Source organism: Ovis canadensis, chromosome X, assembly GCF_042477335.2.
Source record: "Ovis canadensis isolate MfBH-ARS-UI-01 breed Bighorn chromosome X, ARS-UI_OviCan_v2, whole genome shotgun sequence".
NCBI classification, from domain to species: Eukaryota; Metazoa; Chordata; class Mammalia; order Artiodactyla; family Bovidae; genus Ovis; species Ovis canadensis.
In genome coordinates, this window is record NC_091727.1 from 19,869,175 (window position 1) to 19,890,850 (window position 21,676).

The 21,676-nt window shown below is 39.5% G+C and overlaps 1 long non-coding RNA gene across 1 annotated transcript in view; it reads left to right on the forward strand.

Annotated features, from left to right (window-relative positions):
- The first annotated feature begins 17,740 nt into the window (after positions 1-17,740).
- The window catches only part of LOC138930937 (uncharacterized), a 41,531-nt gene continuing 37,595 nt past the window's right edge, over positions 17,741-21,676 (forward strand). The window contains exon 1 of the long non-coding RNA XR_011446294.1: positions 17,741-17,866. This is a non-coding gene — a long non-coding RNA (uncharacterized lncRNA). The remainder of the gene's footprint in view (positions 17,867-21,676) is intronic.

Below are 21,676 nucleotides of genomic sequence, written 5' to 3' on the forward strand. Positions count from 1 at the left end.
TCTGTGAGAAATCTTTATCCCAATTTCCTCTTTCTGCTTGAACAACTTTAGTTTGAGTATTTTTGAACTTCCAGAGGTACAAGCTGGGTTTAGAAAAAAGCAGAGGAACCAGAAATCAAGTTGCCAACATTTGTTGCATCATAGAGAAAGCAAGGGAATTCCAGAAAAACATCTGTTTCTGCTTCATTGACTACAATAAAGCCTTTGACTCTGTGGATCACAACAAACTGTGGAAAATTCTTAAAGAGATGGGAATACCAGACCACCTTACCTGTCTCCTGAGGAACCTGTATGCAGGTTAAGAAGCAACAGTTAGAACCAGACATGGAACAATGGACTGGTTCAAAACTGGGAAAGGAGCATGACAAGGATGCATATTATCACCCTGCTTATTTAACTTCTATGCAGAGTACGTCATGTGAAATGCCAGGCTGGATGAATCACAAGCTGGATTCAAGATTGCCAGAAGAAATATCAACACCCTCAGATATGCAGATGATACCACTCTAATAGCAGAAAGCGAAGAGGAATTAAAGGACCTTCTAATGAGGGTGAAAGAAGAGAGTGAAAAAGCTGGCTTAAAACTCAACATTCAAAAATTAAGATCATGGCACCCAGTTCCATCACTTTACAGCAAATAGAAGGAAAAAAAGTGGAAGCAGTGACAGATTTTATTTTCTTGGGCTTCAAAATCACTGTGGATGGTGACCACAGCCATGAAATTAAAAGACAACTGCTTCTTGGAAGGAAACCTATGACAAACCTAGACAGTGTGTTAAAAAGCAGAGATGTTACTTTGCCAACAAAGGTCTGTATAGTCAAAACTATGGTTTTTCCATTAGTTATATATGGATGTGAGAGTTGGACCATAAAGAAGGCTGAGCACCAAAGAATCAATGTTTTTGAATTTGGGGGCTGGAGAAGACTCTTGAGAGTCCCTTGGACTGCAAGATCAAACCAGTCAATCCTAAAGGAAACCAACCCTGAATATTCATTGGAAGGACTGATGCTGAAGCTGAAGCTCCAAGACTTTGGCCATCTGATGCGAAGAGCTGACTTATTGGAAAAGACCCTGATGCTGGGAAAGATTGAAGGCAAAAGGAGAAGAGGGCTGCAGAGAGTGAGATGTTAAATAGCATCACTGACTCAATGGACATGAGTTTAAGCAAGCTCCGGGAGATGGTGAAGGACAGGGGAGCCTGGTGTGCTGCAGTAACTGAATAGCAACAACAATCTGCAACAGAGACAGTGCTACTTATGACACAGGGTACATGTGAAACTGTCCCCTCAGTATCAGGGGATTAACCAGTGCTTGAGGACTCCACATATTAGTGTAATTACTTATGACCAAATGGATTTTGCTAATTAGATATGAATCATCTATTAAATGAATTGTCAATAAATTCAATATGTCTCATACTTACAGAAGTCTGCTGGCAGATTATGTGATCATATATGTGTATGAAACAAAACTTTGTTTCAATAACAGTATCCTACAATCCAGCTTTCTCCCATTTCATACTTCTCCATCTGTATTTATCAAGATTTTTTAAAAGTTTTAAGTGCTTTTAACATTAGTGTATTGATTTCCCTTTTGAATATAAAATGAGAGAGAAAAGAAGCAATAGATGTCACTTTATTTCCTCCTGCTCTAGGAAGCAATCAGGTCCCAGCAAACCATAAAATAAAATTTATAGGAGTCTGGTTTATGAACCAGAATGAAAATTTTATTAATTTATAGAGAGGTACAGGCGGTGCTTCCCTGGTGGCTCAGATGGTAAACAATCTGACTGCCAATGTAGGCGACTTGGGTTCGATCCCTGGGTCAGGAAGATCCTCTGGAGAAGGGAATGGCAACCCACTTCAGTATTCTTGCCTGGAGGATTCCATGGACAGAGGGGCCTAGTGGGCTACAGTCCATGGGGTTGCAAAAAGTTGGACACAACTGACCGACTAACAATAATAGGTGGCACAGTGTTAAAGAATCCGCTTGCCAATGCAGGGAATGCAAGGGATGTGGGCTTGACCCCTGGATGGGGAAGATCCCCTGGAGAAGGAAATGGCAGCCTACTCAAGTATTCTTGCCTGGGAAAGTCCATGGACAGATGAGCCTGGCAGACTGCTGTCCATGGGGTTGCAAAGAGTTGGACACAACTCAGTGACTGAGCACGCACACACACACACACACACAATTTTCTAGTGATTTGAACCACATCAGAGTCTTCTCTCCAAGATACTCCCTTCCTAGTATAGCGAGGAACTATCTTATTTATTGGAAGTTCATACTGATGCAGATGGAATTACAGAGGGAAGAAATCAATAAGAAATCAATCAATAATCAAGATGATAAGAGATCCAGGCTTTGTTATATCCTAATGAACTAATCTCAAAAACAGAATAGTAGTCTCTGGGAAAGTTCTAGATATCCTTCTCTTTGAACTGACAATTTTTTTTTGGTGGCATCTATTCTGCTGGATGGATCCCACCCAGCTACCTTCTTGAGTTGTATTACTTTTCATCAGAGATGTTGCCATCTCTTGGATTTTTGACTGATTCACTGTTCATGTCATTCCTGGCTTTTGCCTTTACCTCCTGGGTCTGCAACTCTTCATTACTTGCCAGGTCCAGCAGATTTGACCAGGAGAAGCTCCCCAGAAAGCTGAATATTGAAAGCAACTCCAATTCCCATAATTAGAATTGAGTGAAACTAAAAGAAAAAACATGGAACCACTTATGCAAATTCTAAGATCACAGCCTGAGAATAAACTTGTAACCTAATTCTGAAAGGAGAGACTAAGCTCTTGGAGGATGGAATAATTCTCTTCAGTCAAATCTGCTCCCATTTCATTTACACAAGGCCTCCCCTCCTATAAATAGGTAGACGTGAGAGAATCTCCATGCTAAGAGATATTGCCTTTTGTTTGCAGTAGAGTAGGAGCTACACACAGTATTTCATCAAAGAAATTCTGTCAAAATCTCGAGGCTCCCCATATTTCCTGCTTTAAAATATTCATACTTCTTTTCTTACTATCCTCTTGCTTGCATAAATGCTCTTGTGTTTTCAAAAGAAGGCATTTATAGGCTTTAGAAATGTACATGGGTTGTGACATTTGTAGCTGGGGTCTGACATTTAGATGGGTTCATTTTCAAAACATGCCTTTCAAAATTAACATAAGAGTCAAGGAAAAATAGAGAAAAGTGACACTGCATACACTTCAGGGTTTCACTTTAGGCATTAAGTAGGAATTTAATTGATTGAAAATTTTTTTAAAATGTCTGAAACAGGGTTTTTGTGAGTAAACCATCTTAAAAGTCAATCTTTCAGCCTCAGTCAAACCTTCAGATGACTGCAGCCCAGGGTGATATCTTGATGGCAATCTCAAGAGAAACCAGGAGCCAGAATCTCCCAGCTAAATGACTGACAAATCCCTGACCAACAGAGATTGTGAGATAATAAATGCTTATTGTTGCTTTAAATTGCTAAAGTTGAGGTAATTTGTTATGCAGCAATAGAAATTGGACAGGTAATCTTGCCCAAAGCTACTTCTCTGACTGCACCTTATAACTCTGTTCCGATTGCCTGCTGACTCTAGCAATGGTGATCTTTTCAGTATTTATTGACTCATTAAGCATGTCTTCTGCTCAGAATCTGTATTCTTACTGTTTCTTCTGCTTGGATTCTACGTCCCCAGCTTTCTACATAATTCACTGCCTCAATTCACTATGTGCAAGTAAGAAGACACACATTTCAAAAATCAATAGTTTTTCTCTTTTCTAGCAATAAGTACCTAAAACAGGAAATTTAAAAAAAAATCTTTTCTATTCATAGTGCTAAAAAAACCCACATGAGATTCATAACAGAAAGCTAACAAGAAAGGTTCAGAACTGGCACAAAAAGGCTAATAAATTCAAACTGAAGGTTCATAAAACAAGATCTGATCAAATGGAAAGACACCTTAAATCTTGGAGGAGACAATATAAAAAACTCAATTTTCTCTAATTAATAATATTAATTTAGTTAGTTATAGTTAGAAAGTCAATAGTTGAACTTTCATACATTTTTTAACTGAATAAAATATCCTTTTTTTCTTGGATGGAAGAATAAATGTCTGAGAAGAGTCAAGGCATTTTTGGGGATATATTACAATAAAAGGGAAACATTTTGCCAGATGAGAGAACATATTATAAGGCCCAATCAATATGGTAATTGAATAAGAATAAACAAATGCTTCAATGGAAAAAATAGTCCAGAAAAAATTCTAACACATTTAAGAATTTAGCAGTGACAAGTAATTCTGGGAGAGAATGGAGAGTTGTGGGAGAGAACAGACAATTGTATGAGAAACATGGAATTGTGTAAGAGGGAATTTGGAGAACTGAGAATTGTGGGGAGACAAGAAACTGTGGGAGAATTGTGGGAGTGACAAAAGCTGTGATAGATGTAAGGAATTTTGAAAGAGACAAAGAAGTGTGGGAGAAACCAGAGAATTATATGAGACAATGGGGAAATTTGAGAGAGACAGGGATTTGTGGGAGAGGATAGGGAACTATAGGACAGAATGAGGAATTGTGGAAGAGGCAGAACTGTGGAAGTAAATGAAGAAATGTGGGAGGAATAAGGAATTGTGGGAGAAAATGGAAAATTGTGGGAGACATAAGGAATTGTGGGAGAGATAAAGAATTGTGGGTGAAATCAGAGAATCCTGGGAGAAAATCAAGACATCTGTGAGATACAGGGAATTGTGGGAGGGAATGAACAATGGTGGGGGAGATGAGGAGTGGCAGGAGAATTGTGGAGAGAGAAAGAATTGTGGGAGACAAAAGGAAGTGTGCGTGAAACCAGAGAATCTTGGTGGAAAATGGAGAAACATGAAAGAGACAGGAAATTGGGAGAGAATGAAGAATATTGGGAAATATAAGGAACTTTGGGAGAGACAAGAAACTGTGGGAGAAATCAGAGAATTGCGGAGAAACTAGAGGTTTTGGGGAGAGACAGGAAATGTGGGAGAGAATGGAGAATTTTAAGAAGAGAAGGGTGACATATGGGAGAAGGATGGACTATTTTTAAGACATGGGGTAGGCATAACTAGCCTGTGCATCTAGAAGAAAATAAAACGAGACCTTATACATTGTACACACTAACAAATTTAAGATGGATTAAGCACAGTGATAAAAATAAAATAATAAACATCTTGTGAGAAAGTCTAGGCAACTACACAGTTGGGGTGGGTTAAGCTTTCTTAAGTAAAACTGAGCTCAGATATATTTGACTTTATGAAATTGTAAAAATGTCCTTAACTTTAATGGACTAACAATATATTTGGGAAAAAATAGTAACATCAGACAGACATAATAATATAATTTAATAAAAAGAACGTATAAACTCAATATAAAAATGGGTAAAAGATTTAAAAAGGCAATTATTTCAAAACTTTCTTGAAAATAATTATTTGAGCTAAGTTCTCGAAGGAACACACATTTTTATAGAACTGAAGAGCATTTAAAAAGTCTAAATCAACTTACACTTTATATACTTCAACAAAGTTTTGGGTTTTTTTTGCAGAATAGGCAATTTGAAGATGAGTATCCAAAAAAGTGCAGTTATGGGACCTAAGTTTTCTGCATTTCTATTTTATACATACAATTTCTCTGCCTATAGAAAAAACAGGCCAAAGTGCAAATCCAGATGGTCATCAGCACATGAAAAGATGCTCTTAGCAAAGGAAAATGCAAATGAAGGTAACAAAGACACACTGCTCAAGGAACAGGTACAAAATTTAGAAGTATCTATAACTCTTATTGTTGGTTGGATTCAGGCGAAAGGACACTGTCATTAATTGTTGGATGAAATCTGACCTGCTACAGCTTTTTGTAAGATAATCTGGCAGCATCTATTAAGACTAAAAATATCCAAGGCATCTGACCTAGTCATCCCTTTTCAGTGTATCCAGCTCTTAGGAATTAAAAGCAACAATTGTAAATACACACACACACACACACACACACACACACACTGCTTATACCAGCAGAAGATTATCAAAGTAAAAGCCCATCAATAGGAAATGGTGAATAAATTACAGTATATCCATCCATTGGAATATTGTACAATCAGTTATTTTAAAAATGAATCAGAAGTATACCATTTTACTTGGACATTTCCAAATGGTGTTTTCGAATGAGAAAACCAAGATGCAGAAATACACTATAATATAAATCTTTCTTTATAAAATAATGACCAAAAAAAAACCCCTCAAATGTATGTGCAGGTGTGTATGTGTCTGTGTAGATAAGTAAGTAAAATATGCATTTGGAGAAAATACATATAGATAGAGACTTGGATTATTTGGAAGGGGGATATTTGCCAGAGAGGCAGGCAAGAGAGAGAGTTGAATGGGCAAAGAAAAAAAGACTGCACCAAAAATTCAAATGTATATGATATGATCAGATTTATCAATTTTTATAAAATTATATTTGTGAGTAGAAACATAAAAGAGCAAGTTTTTAAAATGTGAATACTGAATTTCAAAAAAATTGTTCTGAGCTCAGGGCATTATTTGAAAACATTTTTGTAAAGGTGAATTCTTGCCATGAAATTCTTTTTATTTTTGTCTTTTCCTTTTCCTCTTTCACTACAAGCCAAAGGCCAGAAAAAAACAACGTAATGTAAAAGTTCGAATTGAGTTCTGATTTTTAGAAATTTTCCCTAAGGAAAGAGAATTATATTTGCCAGTGTGTCCTGAAATTTTCCACAGAGATGCCCTTTAGCAGAGGACGATAAATTCATACTTTGCATTTTCCTCTTTAATATATGCAAGTTTGTGATAATATTAAAATATTTAAATTACTTAGTCAAATTATTTAATGTCCTGTTTGACTATAAGTTAGACTCCTGCCTGGAAACAGATGGCACATTCAAACTGGGTAACTGAAGAGGGTGTGAGAGAGGCACTACTTACAAAAGCATTGGTGTGGAAAACAGGAAGGGATGGTGCATCACCCTGGAAGTAGTAATATTGAGAAGCTGTTACTACTGCTTGGACTGGAAGAGCGGCTGTGGGGGCTCAGCTGTACTAAGTGGGCTGTCTGACAGTAGCCAGCCTTCAGCAGAGAGACAGAGCCAACCTCTAGAGATCCTGAGGAGACAGAGCTGAGGGAATCAATATCCTCTAATCTTCTGTTGATGCTCCCTATTCTTCAAGCCCAATCAGAAACCAAAAGACAAGAGAGCCCATTGATGCAGTCTCTACAGGTCAGCTTCTAGGAGCACAGGATTGGGTAGTGAGGGATAGAACGCATATCTGAAGGGGCAGAGATTTCAGCACTCTTTTCCGCAACCAATTTCTTCAGATAATTTGATGATAGGTGAAGATGAGTCAAAATATTTAATCCAAGGCTTCAATGATCCCATGTGCTTGGCCTTATACTTACGTGTATCCATCAGTATATTTGAACTACTTACAGTGAAGCCATATGATATCATCATGTGACTTAAATTAATTACCTGCCACTCAACACGCAGAAGAGAAACTCCTGAGTTTAGGACTCAAGACAAACTCTGAGAGCAGTTGGGAAGGAGAAAAGGGAGTGAAAAATTTAAGTTTTCTCAAGGAGGAAGGAAAAACTTGGGACACACAGTATAAGATTCAGAAGCTGTATCTCAGGAACGTAACTCAGTTCAGTTCAGTTCAGTTGCTCAGTCGTGTCCAACTCTTTGCGACTCCATGAATCGCAGCACACCAGGCCTCCCTGTCCATCACCAACTCCCGGAGTTCACTCATACTCACGTGCATCGAGTTGGTGATGCCATCCAGCCATCTCATCCTCTGTCGTCCCCTTCTCTTCCTGCCCCCGATCCCTCCCAGCATCAGAGTCTTTTCCAATGAGTCAACACTTCACATGAGGTGGCCAAAGTATTGGAGTTTCAGCTTTAGCATCAGTCCTTCCAAAGAACACCCAGGACTGATCTCCTTTAGAATGGACTGGTTGGATCTCCTTGCAGTCCAAGGGACTCTCAAGAGTCTTCTTCAACACCACAGTTCAAAAGCATCACTTCTTAGGCGCTCAGCTTTCTTCACAGTCCAACTCTCACATCCATACATGACCACTGGAAAAACCATAGCCTTGACTAGACGGACCTTTGTTAGCAAAGTAATGTCTCTGCTTTTGAATATGCCATCTAGGTTGGTCATAACTTTTCTTCCAAGGAGTAAGCGTCTTTTAATTTTGCCTTAAATTGGTACTCTACATGTAGACCAAAGATGATAAATCTAGGAGTTAGAATACCTGGGTTCTAGATCTCTGCTACTCCTTATTTCTGGCACTTTGGGTAAATCATTTATTCTGTCTGAGCTTGTTCCATTCTCCATAGAAATAGAGGGTAGGACTAAAGGCCAAAGCTTCCACTCAGTTCTACAATGTGTGATGCTATTATTTCACCCAAACAGAAATCTTAAAATGACTTGATAAAAACCATAAAGCTGAGTTAGAAAAATTGTTCAGAACATTCAGAACAAGAGTCTAATTATGATTGCAAGCAACTTCTAATTTTCCCCTTAGGACACCTCACCATAGAATTCAGCAGGTCACTGAAACACAATAAACCAAGCATTATATCCTTAGGGAATGTTTTCATTAGGTAAGACAATAGAGTACTTTAGGAAGAAGTGGTCAAAAGCAGGGGATAATTTTTAATGTTATTTAAAAAACGTTTTCATTAGGTAATGCCAATAGAATACTTTAGGTAGAGGTGCTCAAAAGCAGGTTTCAGGTTTTTTTATATTATAGCTGAAAACCACTGAATAATCTCCATCCTACTTCTTGTAGTATCACATAGAAATCAGAAGAAAAACACTAGTAAGAATGGAAAAAAATACAAAGATGGAACCATTGTTCATAACAGCCTTTTGCACCGCTTCCTATTCAGCAGAGAGAGTCACTATCTCAAGGTTACCCCTAAGTTTATATGAATGATTATAAAAAAAAGTAGTAATATTTTTGGGGTATGCTAAGGAAGTGGTGGCAAAAGTTGAAGTTTGACTTTTTTTTCTTATTTTTGTGTGTATTACATGTTCTTGGAGCATTTTTACAAATTCATTCTCTCTTTCATGACTGGAGAGGAAAAATAATATCTAAAATGTAGGTTTTTTTTTTTTTTTTTGGTGATGGAACTTGCTACCCAGAATATGTCTTAATTTTAGAACAACATTGATTTAGGCCTCCTAGATTAATTCACACAAGCAATGAAAAAGGAGAGAATCACCAAAACGAGGGGAAGGTAGAAGCAACCTATAATTTATCAAGATATGAACATGAATAACTTTATTTTAGAGATATAAAGTCCTGAGAGTAAGGAATAATACCTATAAGCCTAGGGAGCCTATATTCTATGACAGTTATTCAGTGTTGCATGGAGGAAGATGCTCTACAATAGAATATGACAGAGCCTGTCAGTCAACATTATGTAGTGAAAGATTAAGAAAGGTTAGGATTTGGTCCACCTGCTAGGGGCAGGGCAGTAGGTGTTGGGGAGAGAGAGATTTGAGTTTAGCAGAAAAGATACACCATTCAAAGGGAGTGGTAAAATCATGTTGTAATTTCAAGCAAGCAACCAGCATTAGGAGTTTGAGGAGATACTTGGGAGCTCCAGTGGATGCTGAATGCCTTTAGAAGGAATCTGGGAGAGGAGAAATGGATGAATTCAGGTAGACAGGCAGTTAAAGTAAACAGGTAGTAGGGCTGCCTGCTGGAGCTTAGGAATAGGACTATATTGGTGTGTCAGGGTTATCAAAACAAAGCACTACAGACTGGGTGACTCAAACAACATAAACTTATTGTCTCATAGCTCTGGAGTCTACAAGTCCAAGATCAAGGTGTTGGCAGAGCGCTTCCTGAGGGCTGTGGGGGAAAGGGTCTGTTCCATGCCTCTCTAAAGCTTGTAGATGGATGTCATCTCCCTGTGTCTCTTTCCATTAATTTCCCTCTATGCATGTCTCTTTGTTCAAATCTCTCCATTTCATAAGGACACCGGTCATACTTGATTAGAGCCTGCCGCAATGACCTTATTTTAACTTGATTGTAAAGATGCTAGGTCCCAAATAAGGTCACATTCTGAGGTACACCAGTCAGGACTTCAACATGATTTTGATGGGGGAGGAGGGACACAATTTAACCTGTAACGAAGACTGCGGAGCACAAGATGAGCCCTAGCATGAGAAGGGATTGGGGATGACCAAGACAGTAATTCAGACAGGGACCGAGACACAACTTGGATGTCAGAGTGGGGCCACATGATGAGCAGAGTCTTAGAAATGAGACAACTGCCACAACTGGAGTCTGGGACCAAGACTGATGGATTCTCAGGTACTTGAATTGAAGTACCAGAACTCCTGAAGAATGAGATAGAATCAGTTGTCCAAGCCTGTGTGCATAATCAAGAGGAGGGGTCAACTGGGAGAGGGAGGCCAGCAAAAACTGAGGTTCCATGGGAATCCATGAAAAACCGGGAAATTCCATGGGTTATGGAAAATCAAAGTGGAAGGCATTGACTTAATATACTCCCTAGAGAAGCCTGTGCAGAGAACTTTTGCCAAGATGACCTATTCTCCGTCTTTGCCCAAATGGGTGTAGTCAGAAACTGATTATCTGTCCCTGGTTCCCTCAAAACTGGGTTGTGCTAACACTAGGTTCTCAAAGGCATGTTACAGACAGGTGCTTGAAGCCACAGTATAAATAGGATTTGTATTTCTAGAGCATCACTTTAACATTGACATTATAATGGAATGAATGCACAGTTAGTGTGAATTTTCATAATACATTATGAGACTTGTAGAGTGCAACCAGCTAGTTGGGTCATACCCATGTCCCCTTGACCCTCATGGTTCCTGTATAAGCCAATTGATGTCTTACTGCTGACAGGTGCAATTTTGACTGAGGGCTTTCTCTTGGCCAGAGAAGCAGTTAACAAACCTGAGATCCATCTTAAGCCAATGATGAATGGGAATTGAACTTTCAATACCCTTGCTTCCTTGACTTTGGGTGGGGGAGGGGGTGGGAGAGGAAGTTGTGACTTATGTTCTGTACTGTTTCCCAAAGGTCCTCTGTGGGATTGAGCCCTCTGCCCACAGAGGTAACCTGCTCATTAGTGTACCCTGGAATGGCTTCTTGGGATTATCTCCCAAATAAACCACTCAAATCCTAGTCTTCAGGTCTGCTTCTTGGGCAACTTACACAAGATGCTGAGTCTAGTTTGAACTAAGTCTCCAGACTTTAGGGTGAGTAGAGTGATGGTGAGGTTTTTTTTTTTAAATTAACTTTTATTGGCGTATAGTTGCTTTACAATGTTGTGTTAATTTCTACTGTACAGCAAAGTGAATCAGCTATATATTTACATATATACCTCTTTTCCGGATTTGTTTCCCATTTAGGTCACCACAGAGCACTGAGTAGAGTTTCCTGTGCTAGACAGCAGGCTCTCATTAGTTAAGAGTTTATACCTCTTTGCCTTTAAAGAACTTGGCTGGTAAATTAAGAAACACAGGCTTAAGAGACTTGCTCACACTGCATTTAAAACTGTTAAATTAGTGATCCTCAAACTTTTTTCTTCCCCTAACTCATCAGTGAGGTTCTACATATTTTCTTGAACAATTCAGATGAACTCTGACAAGAGCACTCTAGGTTATTCTTTCTTTACCTTCCAAATACAGAAATGCCCCCTAAAAGTAGCAAGAACCCCAAAGCAAGACACCAGCTCACATTAAACCCCAGTGCCCTAGGAACGCACCACAGATCATCAAGGACTCACCATCAGGATTTCCTTAGAACTAGCTTTGTTCCCCTGAGTGCAATGTACCTTTTACTTAAAATATATGTATATATTTTTAAAAAGTGCTAGTGCTGTGGTGCTAGAAATGGTTCTTTGTCTTTGGCTGTTATTTAAAAATGAGAATTACAAAAGAATCTCCCAGGACTCTTTATTGTTGCTTAATAAAACTCACTTAGAAGCAGAAATGCCCCTTGACTTGAGTTCACACAGCACAAAGTGGTAAGTGGGAATTATTCCATTATCCTTCATCCCGCTTACACTTTATTACTTAATAACACTGCTTTACATGGCTCTGAGTGAGATTACAGTATCACGTTAAAGAGGTGGCACATTCAGTTGCTGCTGCTGCTACTTCTACAAATATTGCTCAATGATCTATGCACTTAATTGCTTATTTCAATCTTCCTTCATTGTTTCTATAAGCAAATTTTTATAGCAAATGCAGAAACATAATAAGTAAGTGAAATCATAAACATCTCGCTCTTGGAGTAAATTGAATGATAATAGAGGCATGTTTCTACTGATAATTAAAAATGCTTATAGTTTACCATCATTCTTGATTACAAAATACGGTGATATTAAACTGTACCAATTTAGTCTTCCCACCCCTCGAAGGATTCCTTAAGATAAACAAGCAGGTATTTTGGGGAAAAATTTTTGAATAACAGAAATAGAATTACTAAGAAAGTCATAATCAAAGTGAATGTACTGGGATACTAGAATGGTTTCTGTTTAATTTTCTATGTTTTTACTCACATTTTCTATGCAAGAATGTTGAATAATAATTCACGTATTCCTAAGGAAATGAACATAATAATGTTATTTATGGAGAAGCCAGTAGCCAGATCCATTGATGTCTAGGGTTTCCTTTTGTCCTGATTAGAAAGTAACCTTGTGAAATTAGTGCTATCATAAGTGGATTATTCACCTCATTTGTTTACTGAAACTCTGAGTTTTGAGGGGTGAATCTGGACTTGAAGGGAATGATAGGACCCTTTCCTCATTTTTCTTTAGGTTTAGAGAATAATCCAGCTTTAAATGTATTCTCCCCACTCCTCCTTCTGCAAGAATTGAGTCTCTGGGCTCTGAGCTTTTACTTTTGGCCTTGGAAAAGCTGTATGTATATGTTATGAGGTAATTTTAGTAATACATTTATTATTCATAATCTTTAAAATATAGTTGTCTTTTCATGCGGGTTTATAGTGATTTTCTCTTGCAACTTGATCCAGACTCTAGGATCATGTAAAAAAGCTTTCTGTATTCTGGGACTTAAAAAAAAGGCTGGTAAGACATTTGTAATAAGTATGATGCATGTGATAATAAAACCACAGGATTATAACTGTCTTACTGCAACCACTTTGATTTGTTTAGGACATTTATTAAAGGTCAGAGAGATGGCCACTTCTAGGTGCCAGTGGAATCAATGCTGATTAGAAATTCAAAATAAATTTGAATATTGTAATGACATCATACCTTCTCTTCAGTAAAATTGACATTCTATCCCTCCTCCCTACCCTATCTGCACTTCCAATTGCAAAAACAGTATTATAGTACCTAAGAGCATTCAGAAACATAATTCCACATACTACTATTATCATTTCTATTTGTTGCCTTCTACTCTTTGCCCATACACATTTATATTTTTAAACATAGTAGCAATCACAGTATATATACACAATATTATATTCTGCTTTTTTATTGCCAACTCTCTTTTGAAAGAAATCTGGAATTTCTATGAAGACAGAAAATAGGACTAAGGAAGCTACGTCACTCTAGCTGAAAAAAAAAGGAAGGAACATGTGTTGATTGTGTGACTTTGGAGCTTTTCAAAACTGATGTAACATTTACCTTAGATTTTTTTTTTCAACCATAGATTTGAACCCAACCATCTTGGGTTGGAAAAGGGTATAGAATGTAATTAAACTAAAATTTGTGAATGAAAGTAGAGCAGCATTTGCTTTCTGACAGATTGCTAATTAAATGCCATGGAAGGTTTGCATATTTAATTTTAGCCATGTAAAGAATGTGCAATAGATGGTAGGCAAGAGTTTGGGCCAGGAAAGAAATGCCTATATTTTTAGATCATTTCCCTATCCCTGTTAATATATTGTCTTCTGATGTAGCTGAAGTGTAGAGATGAAGAAGTTCCTTGATTTGATCCAGAGTTAGGGTTTTGCCAGACAAAAGGGCAAGATTCTTGAGGGTACTGGCAAAAGAATGGTTGAAGTGATGTGCCACGAGTTGTAGACAGTAGAAGGAAGGAAATGGAGACAGGTAAGGGCTGATAGACGAAAACAAAGTAGGAGAGGTCAAGGGGACAGAGGTCTCTGTACTAAGAACAGACGTAATGGTAAAAATAGAGCAAGAGGACTGGAAGAATGGGGGGTTGTGTTCCGCATGTTTTATTAAAACTGAAACAAATCTGAAATGCAAGTGAGTTGGCCTATTTAAACAAGTCTTTTTTTTTTGGTTTGGTTTTGGTTTTTATGTTGTAAAATATTAGGGCTAGAACAGAGAGTAAGGCATGAACTGAAATTCATTCACCAGCTCACTCCTGCATTAATTCAACGAATACCTTGCTAACCCCTTCCTAGGTGCCAGGTGCTGTTCTGGGGACTGTGAATATAGTAGTGTACAAGACAGAAAAATTTCTGATGGCTTGGAGTTTATATTTTCTCTAATGGAGGAGTCAGATACTCAAATATCAAATTGTAACACAAAAAATCATAACAAGGGTATAGAGTCATGAGGGTGGGGGAGCTATTTGAAACATGATGGTCAGAAAAGGGAAGGCAGGTGAGAATGGGAGGGAGAACATGAAGGAAATGAGGGAAGAAGCCAAGCAGACATCTGGGAGAAGAATGTTCCAGGCATAAGAACAGAAGGCTTGGAGAGGTGAACATGCTTGGCAGGACTGTCTCTAACATTTCTGAAGCCCAGGGCAAGAGTGCAAATCGAGGCCCATGAAATGTACGTCTCAACATTAAAAGTTATAAAACATATCCTCTTATCCAAACTTGACCAATATATGTCAGTATTGGCCAGGAAGGACAGGTCTAAGTTTAGCATTCTTGGACTCCTCAGGGTTCTACACAGGAATCTGGTGGTATGGGGTGAGCCAGCCTCTGGCATCTGATCCTAGCCAGAGGTTAATCCCCTTTCTCTTCCCATCCTGGGATCCTCCCATCACCATGTGGGCTCTTGCACCCTGTGAGTGGACATCCCTGATTGTATGGCCAAGTTCTGTCCACAGACCCACCCCCCCCGAAACAGCTGCCCTCTGGAACTAGGGATGTGCACACTCATGACAGTCTGCTCATGGGAAGATGAACCAGGTCAGGGGCCCATGCTGGTGCTGGAAGCCAGCTCTTGGCCACTTGGGCAGCATAACCTGGGGTCTTTGATTCCCAGAATGTGGTCTAGATGGGACACAGGCTCTTGATGGGGACAGTCCCTGGACCCCACTGACTCTGCCCTCTAGGAGCACGTGTGGCTGGGGGAGGGTCAGGGCAAGACCCTTGAAATCACAGAGGCCAGGGCAGCGGCCCATTTGCAGGACATTAGAGTAGCCCTTTTGTTCATCATGCCTGACAAGCAACAAGGAGGCGACTCCCTGTATCCTCAGGATTTGAAGTGTGATGATGGAGGAGATATGAAACTTCCGTTCTGTGGAGGGTCTATAAAAAGTAAAGGAAGGAAGAAAAGAAAATCAGAGTGTATGGAGCATCTGTGCTGAGCCTGGCTGTGTGAATTACACTTTGGCTGGTGTGATCTAATGTAATCTTCCAAATAACCCTAGGGAGTAGGCTTCGTACTCTCCTGCATACAGTTAAGGAAAAAAACAAAACAAAAACAAAAAGAGGGAGATTACTTCCTTGCCCAGAGTCACACAGCCAGTGAGTCATGGAGCAGAGGCTCAAACCCAGCGTTCCAGCTCTTTCTAAAGTTCGTATTCTTTCCACAACACCACATCGCCTTTGAAAGCCAACCTCAGAGACAGACGTCATTTGGAAGGAAAGGAAACAGCAGTAAAGAAGGCAAAATCCTATACTGTTCAGAGAGGGAAATGGCTGCAGGAGTCCCTCAGCTGAGACTGGTTCCTCTTCCGAGGTCCCTAACACTCCTGGGAACCCATGAAGATAATGACTATAATCTTTAGGTGTTTCTTTTTCACACTGAGGTAAAATTCATATACAGCAAAATGTACATATCTTATGTGTACAATTTGAAGAATTTTGTTTTGCAGATGCGAAGACCCATATAAGCACCACTTCAATCAAGATATTTCCTCAAACCCAGATATTTCCATAAGATGTGCCCCTCATCCCAGAAATTGCCCTGTGCCTCTTTCTAGGCACTCTCCTCCCACAATCGGCAACCACCCTTATTTCTATCACTATGGATTCATTTTGCCTGGTTTAGAACTTTATGTAAATTGAATCGAGCAGTCTGAATTCTTTCTCTCTGACTTCTTTTGTTCAACATTTTTTTTTTAAGATTTATCCACATTATGGGATGAAAGAAGTTCTCTTGTTATTATTGTCAAGCATTCCACTGTATGACCATGCTATCATTTATCCACTTATTTATTGACGGGTATTTGGGCTGCTTCCTGTTTTTGGCTATTATGAATAAAGTTGTTAAAAACATTCTTGTGCCTGTCTTTTGGTCAATGTATGTATTCATTCATCTTGGGTCTAGACACAGGAGGGGAATTACTGGGTCATATGGTAAGTGTAGATTTTACTTTCTAAGAAACTGCCAAGCTTTTCCAAGGTGGTTACATCAGTTAATACTCCCACCAATCATGTATAAGAGTTTTCATTGATAAACTTATTTAATACATTTAATTTTGAAACATTTCAAAGACAAAAAATGAATAATATTAGCTGACAGTCTTTATATACTATTTAGATTTAACACATTAAAAATTTTCTGTATTTGCTTCTGATTCTGATAAATGAAATGTTATAGATGCACTTGAAGACTCTCTTCCCATCTCCTTCCCCTTCCTCCTCCTTGGAATTAGCATCATCTTGAAGTTGGGGTGTATCTTCCCACATCTGTCTATTTTTAAGTATACGACATAATATGTGAACTATTTTCAATATTTCACTAAGTCTAACAAAGATGGCTTATTTTCCTGTGATAAGTCTGGCAATGGTACCTCAAGCAGCAGTCATCTTAATAGGCTCAATTTAATCCAAGATGTTTTGTTTCCTATTTATTGTTGTTTGTTGATTCTAATATATATTTCTTTGGTTGTTTATACTTGCAATTAACAGAAAATGGGGAATATTAATGTTATTTTAAAAGGCAATTTACAAAGCAGATGAAAATCATTCAAAGCCTAGAATCTTTGAAGGAAAAAATAACAAGGAAGTTTTTGGCAGTTGTGCCAATGGGAGCTGTAAAGCTGATGTAACTCTCCTGTATTACAGATAAGGAAACGGAGTCTCATACTGATTGTGACTTGCTAGGTTTTTACAGCTAAAGAATGCCAGTACCAGAACCAAGCCCTCGGATGTCCATTCTAGAATGCTCCTGACCACAGCCTGCAGCTTCCATGTCACTGAAGGCAATCAAAGATGGAGAAGCAAGAAAAAAGAAAATGTGATGTGGAGGTGGGAGGAAAGAAAAACTTCATAAAGACAAGACGGCAGAAATGTGGTATTTTAAGGAAGAGGTTTGCCCTTCATATGAATGATTCTTGGATTTTGGTGTATATTTTTGGTAGCAGTATGCGGTGAGTCACTAACAAAGAGCTTAAGACAGATGAGTTAACATAAATGGACCAAAATAAGCTGTGGTCTCTAGGCTGAGCAGCTGTTGGACAAACCTGCCAATATTTTATTTCCCAGAGACACTTGCAGCAGATTAAAGTGAGCAGGCGGTGAGTGCCACGTTAGAAAATTCCATACCATTCAGAGTTTCCTGTGCCTGAGATGCGGCTATCAGGGGAAAGGGGAAAACTCGCAGCTATTTATTGAAGCCCCACTTTGTGGAAAAGGGTAGGAAGGCCCCAGCTGGGTGTGCTAGTGGAAGGTAAGCGGGGCGTGGGAATCAGCACATTCTGGGGTTTCAGCCTTGACTGTGCCGTTAGCTCTGTAACCAAGGAAGATTCTTTGTTTTTTAATTGGATGATGATTACTTTACAATATTGTGTTGGTTTCTGCCATACAACAACACGAATCAGCCATAAGTATAAATATGTCCCCTCCCTTTTGAACCTCCCTCCCACCTCCTACCCCATCCCAAGAAGATTCTTTAGCATCTCTGTAACTCTGTTTTTCATCTTCTGAATTAAGGGATTGGATTGGATAATATTTCAAGTACCTACCAGTTAAAACATGGCTAGATCCCATTTATGGAGTGCTTACTTTGTGCCAGGCACCTTGTGAAGTGCTTTATCTCTGGATCTTTCCCCTCCATTAAACCTTTGAGACTTTGAAACCACAGCAGCCCCATCGTGCAGGGAAAGAAACTGAGGCATCAAGAGGATAAGAGACTTGCCTGAAGTAACGCAGCGAACAAGGGCAGAGCCTGGATTCAAATCTGAGACTGTCTCGGAAACCTAGCTTCTTAATCACCATTCTGAATTGTCCCTTCTCTCTAAGCAGGAAATCAGGAATGGGTTGTCTTCACCTCCTTCTCCCTCGCCACAGCTTTTATCTGTTTCTAATTGTCATGCTTTCATTGCACTGCAGTGGATTTCCAGGTCTTGGTCTTAGCTGGAGTCCTTTACTGCAGCCACACGCTACACAGTGGGTGAATGGCGGTAAAGATAGTAAATCAAATTCAAGACACACACCTCACGCAGGACAGAAATAGTGTTGAGTGGGGCACAGCAGGACTGTTTGATTCACAGCATCACCACTGTCTTGACTATTTTGTACACACTCTCCACTGGACACTCTGTACTTGCTGTTCCTGCTGATGTCACTGGCAGAGATGTCTTATGAGGAGACATCCCATTTGAAAAGCCGATGCAGTATCCTCCTCTACCCTGATTTAATATGATAAGGCCATGGCAACAGCTGTGATAGTGGCAGCTCCTTTGTTCCCTTTCATAAATGACACATAATTTAACCACTTTCCTGCGCTGCCTCTCTTTCAACGAGGACATCAGATATAGGAAAAGCATCTCTCTCTCCATTAGGAAATGAACTCTAAGATTGTGGGTGATTTTTATCTAACTTCTTTTCCAGCTCGGCTTTTAGTTGGTGACTAGAAATCCTGTTAAAATCTGTCAGGATAGTCATGACCCAAATCACACTTTTCACAGTTCTTTCTTTGATGTCTACACATATAAAAATGGAGAACTGAAGGCAATATTGAATAATTCGAACCAAAAAAGCACTGGTGGCTCTATTTATTGGGAGGTTTTAAGACACAGAAACTTTGAACTGAAAAGGGAAGGGAATATACACTCAACCTTCTAAGTCAAAAGGCACATAGTTAAAAAAAAAAGCACATAGTAAAATATGGCAGATTGCATTAATGACCTTGATTTTTCATTTCTTTCTATAGCCACATCCTTTACCATGTGACCTTGGAGTTTCTGTCACTAAAGAGTGAGAGTCTGTTTTCCCTCCCTGGAATCTAGGTTGATCTTGTGGCTTTTGGCCAATAAAATGTGGTGGATGTGATGCTATACCAGTTCCAAATTTAGGTCTCAAGAGACCTTCAGTGTTTTCATTTGCTTCCTCTTCTGTCTGCCATGAGAATATGCCCCAATTATGCTGCTGGAAAATGTGACATGAAGAACAGAGCTGAGTTGCCCTAGTCATTGCAACCGACTAGGTTATCCTAAATCACCTGAGTAGCAGCTGACTGCAAGACCGCTGAGTGAGTCCAGTTGCAACCAGAAGCAGTGTCAAGTCTAAATTGTAAACTGACATATCTATGAACTCCATAAATACTTACTGTTTAAAGACTTTGATTTGGGGTATTTTGTTACACAGCATTATGCAGCAACAGATAACTGATACAGAAAGTGAGACTTTAGTTGTCAGAGAAACATCCAGGAAGTACTTATGGCTACAATCCTGCAGGGAGTAGCAAGAATCAAACTGAAATCTAACACAAATCTGAAGTCTTTCCAAATCAGCAGAGTTATGTATAACACTCCAACAGTCATTCTGCATGCATATACTGAGTCTAATATTGGTAAGACACTATGCTAGGAGGAATACCTAAGGAATGGGAACCCTGAAAAGCGAAAGTAAATTACAGACATGATTTAGAGAGGCTAGCCACAGGAAAAAAGTTGGTCAAGTGACTGAGGATGTTTAGGGTGATAGAGAAGGGTGAAATCAAGGAGCTGGCTGTGGAGTCGAGGGTCAAGGAGAACAGTGACAAAAGGATGAAGTTAAAAGCCTAGACAAAGAGGAAGACATTGACTCAGTTATGGAAGGAAATAACCTCCAGCCCACTCCAGTACTCTTGCCTGGAAAATCCCATGGATGGAGCAGCCTGGTAGGCTGCAGTCCATGGGGTCGCTGAGGGTCAGACACGACTGAGTGACTTCCCTTTCACTTTTCACTTTCGTGCATTGGAGAAGGAAATGGCAACCCACTCCAGTGTTCTTGCCTGGAGAATCCCAGGGACAGGGGAGCCTTGTGGGCTACTGTCTATGGGGTCACACAGAGTCGGACATGACTGATTTAACTTAGCAGCAGCAGCAGCAGCAGCAGCAGCAGCAGCAGCAGCAGCAGCAGCAATGTGTCTGTGTGACTAAGTGTTAAAATAGAAGACAGGTAAAATTAACATAAGAAAACATAGCAAAACTGTCAGTACACTCCTGCCCTGAAACTATCCAATTTAATGGGCTCTGTCTGCTGGTATCTGCAACCTGTACCCAAGAGCTTTCTTCCAGAATCACAGAACGTCAATTTCCAGGTGAGAGCACTGGGAAGTGAACATCTACCTCCATGCTCAATAACCCAGCAGCAATCTGCAACCAATGACTATGGCAGCTGGAACATAAATACCTGAGTTCTTTGGAAGCATGTATTTTATACCTTTCCCATAGCTTGCCCATAGCATTAAGCTCTAGTCACCTTTTGTGGCAGCTGGCTTAACAACATACCCTTCATCTGCAGCCTTCCCTTCCCTTCCCTTCCGTGTCTCACTTCCCGACTCACTCCAAGGCCATTGGCTTCCTCTCCACTCCTCTTCCTGCCCAAGGGCCTTTAGCTCTCTCTAGGCCTGTACTGCTCTTTCCCTGACATGCAGACTACAGATTTCTTGTCACTTAGGTCTCAGGCTAAATTTCACCTTGTTAGAGATGCCTTTCCTGCTACCAAATCTAATGCAGCTTCATCATCTGATCTTAACTCTCAATGTCAGTCACTTCTTTCACGCTCAGATGTTTTCCTTCTTTGTTGGTTTTCCTATGTTCTTCGTGAGTGCAAGTTGGCACAACCCTTTCGGGAAGGCTGTTGGGTAGTATGTACCAAAGCCACCTAAGTCCCAGCAATTGCATTCCTAGGGGTAATTCCAAGAGGAATGAATGCTTATGTCCATGAAAAGCCAAATATAAGAATGCTTATCACAGTTTTATTCATAGTAGCCCCAAACTGGGATCAAACCAAATGTCCATCAGTAGGAGAATAGATAAGCAAATTGTGAACTATTTAATGGAATATTCTATAATGGAATACTACACAGCAATGTGAAGAATGAACTATGCTATACATAGCACATGGATGGATTTCATAGAAACTGGGATAAAAAACAAAGCAAGGCACAAAAAAGAACATATTATATGATTCCATTTCTATGACATTCATGAACAGGCACAACCAATCTATCGTAGTAGGAGTGGGAATAATGATTACCTCTGGGCAGAAG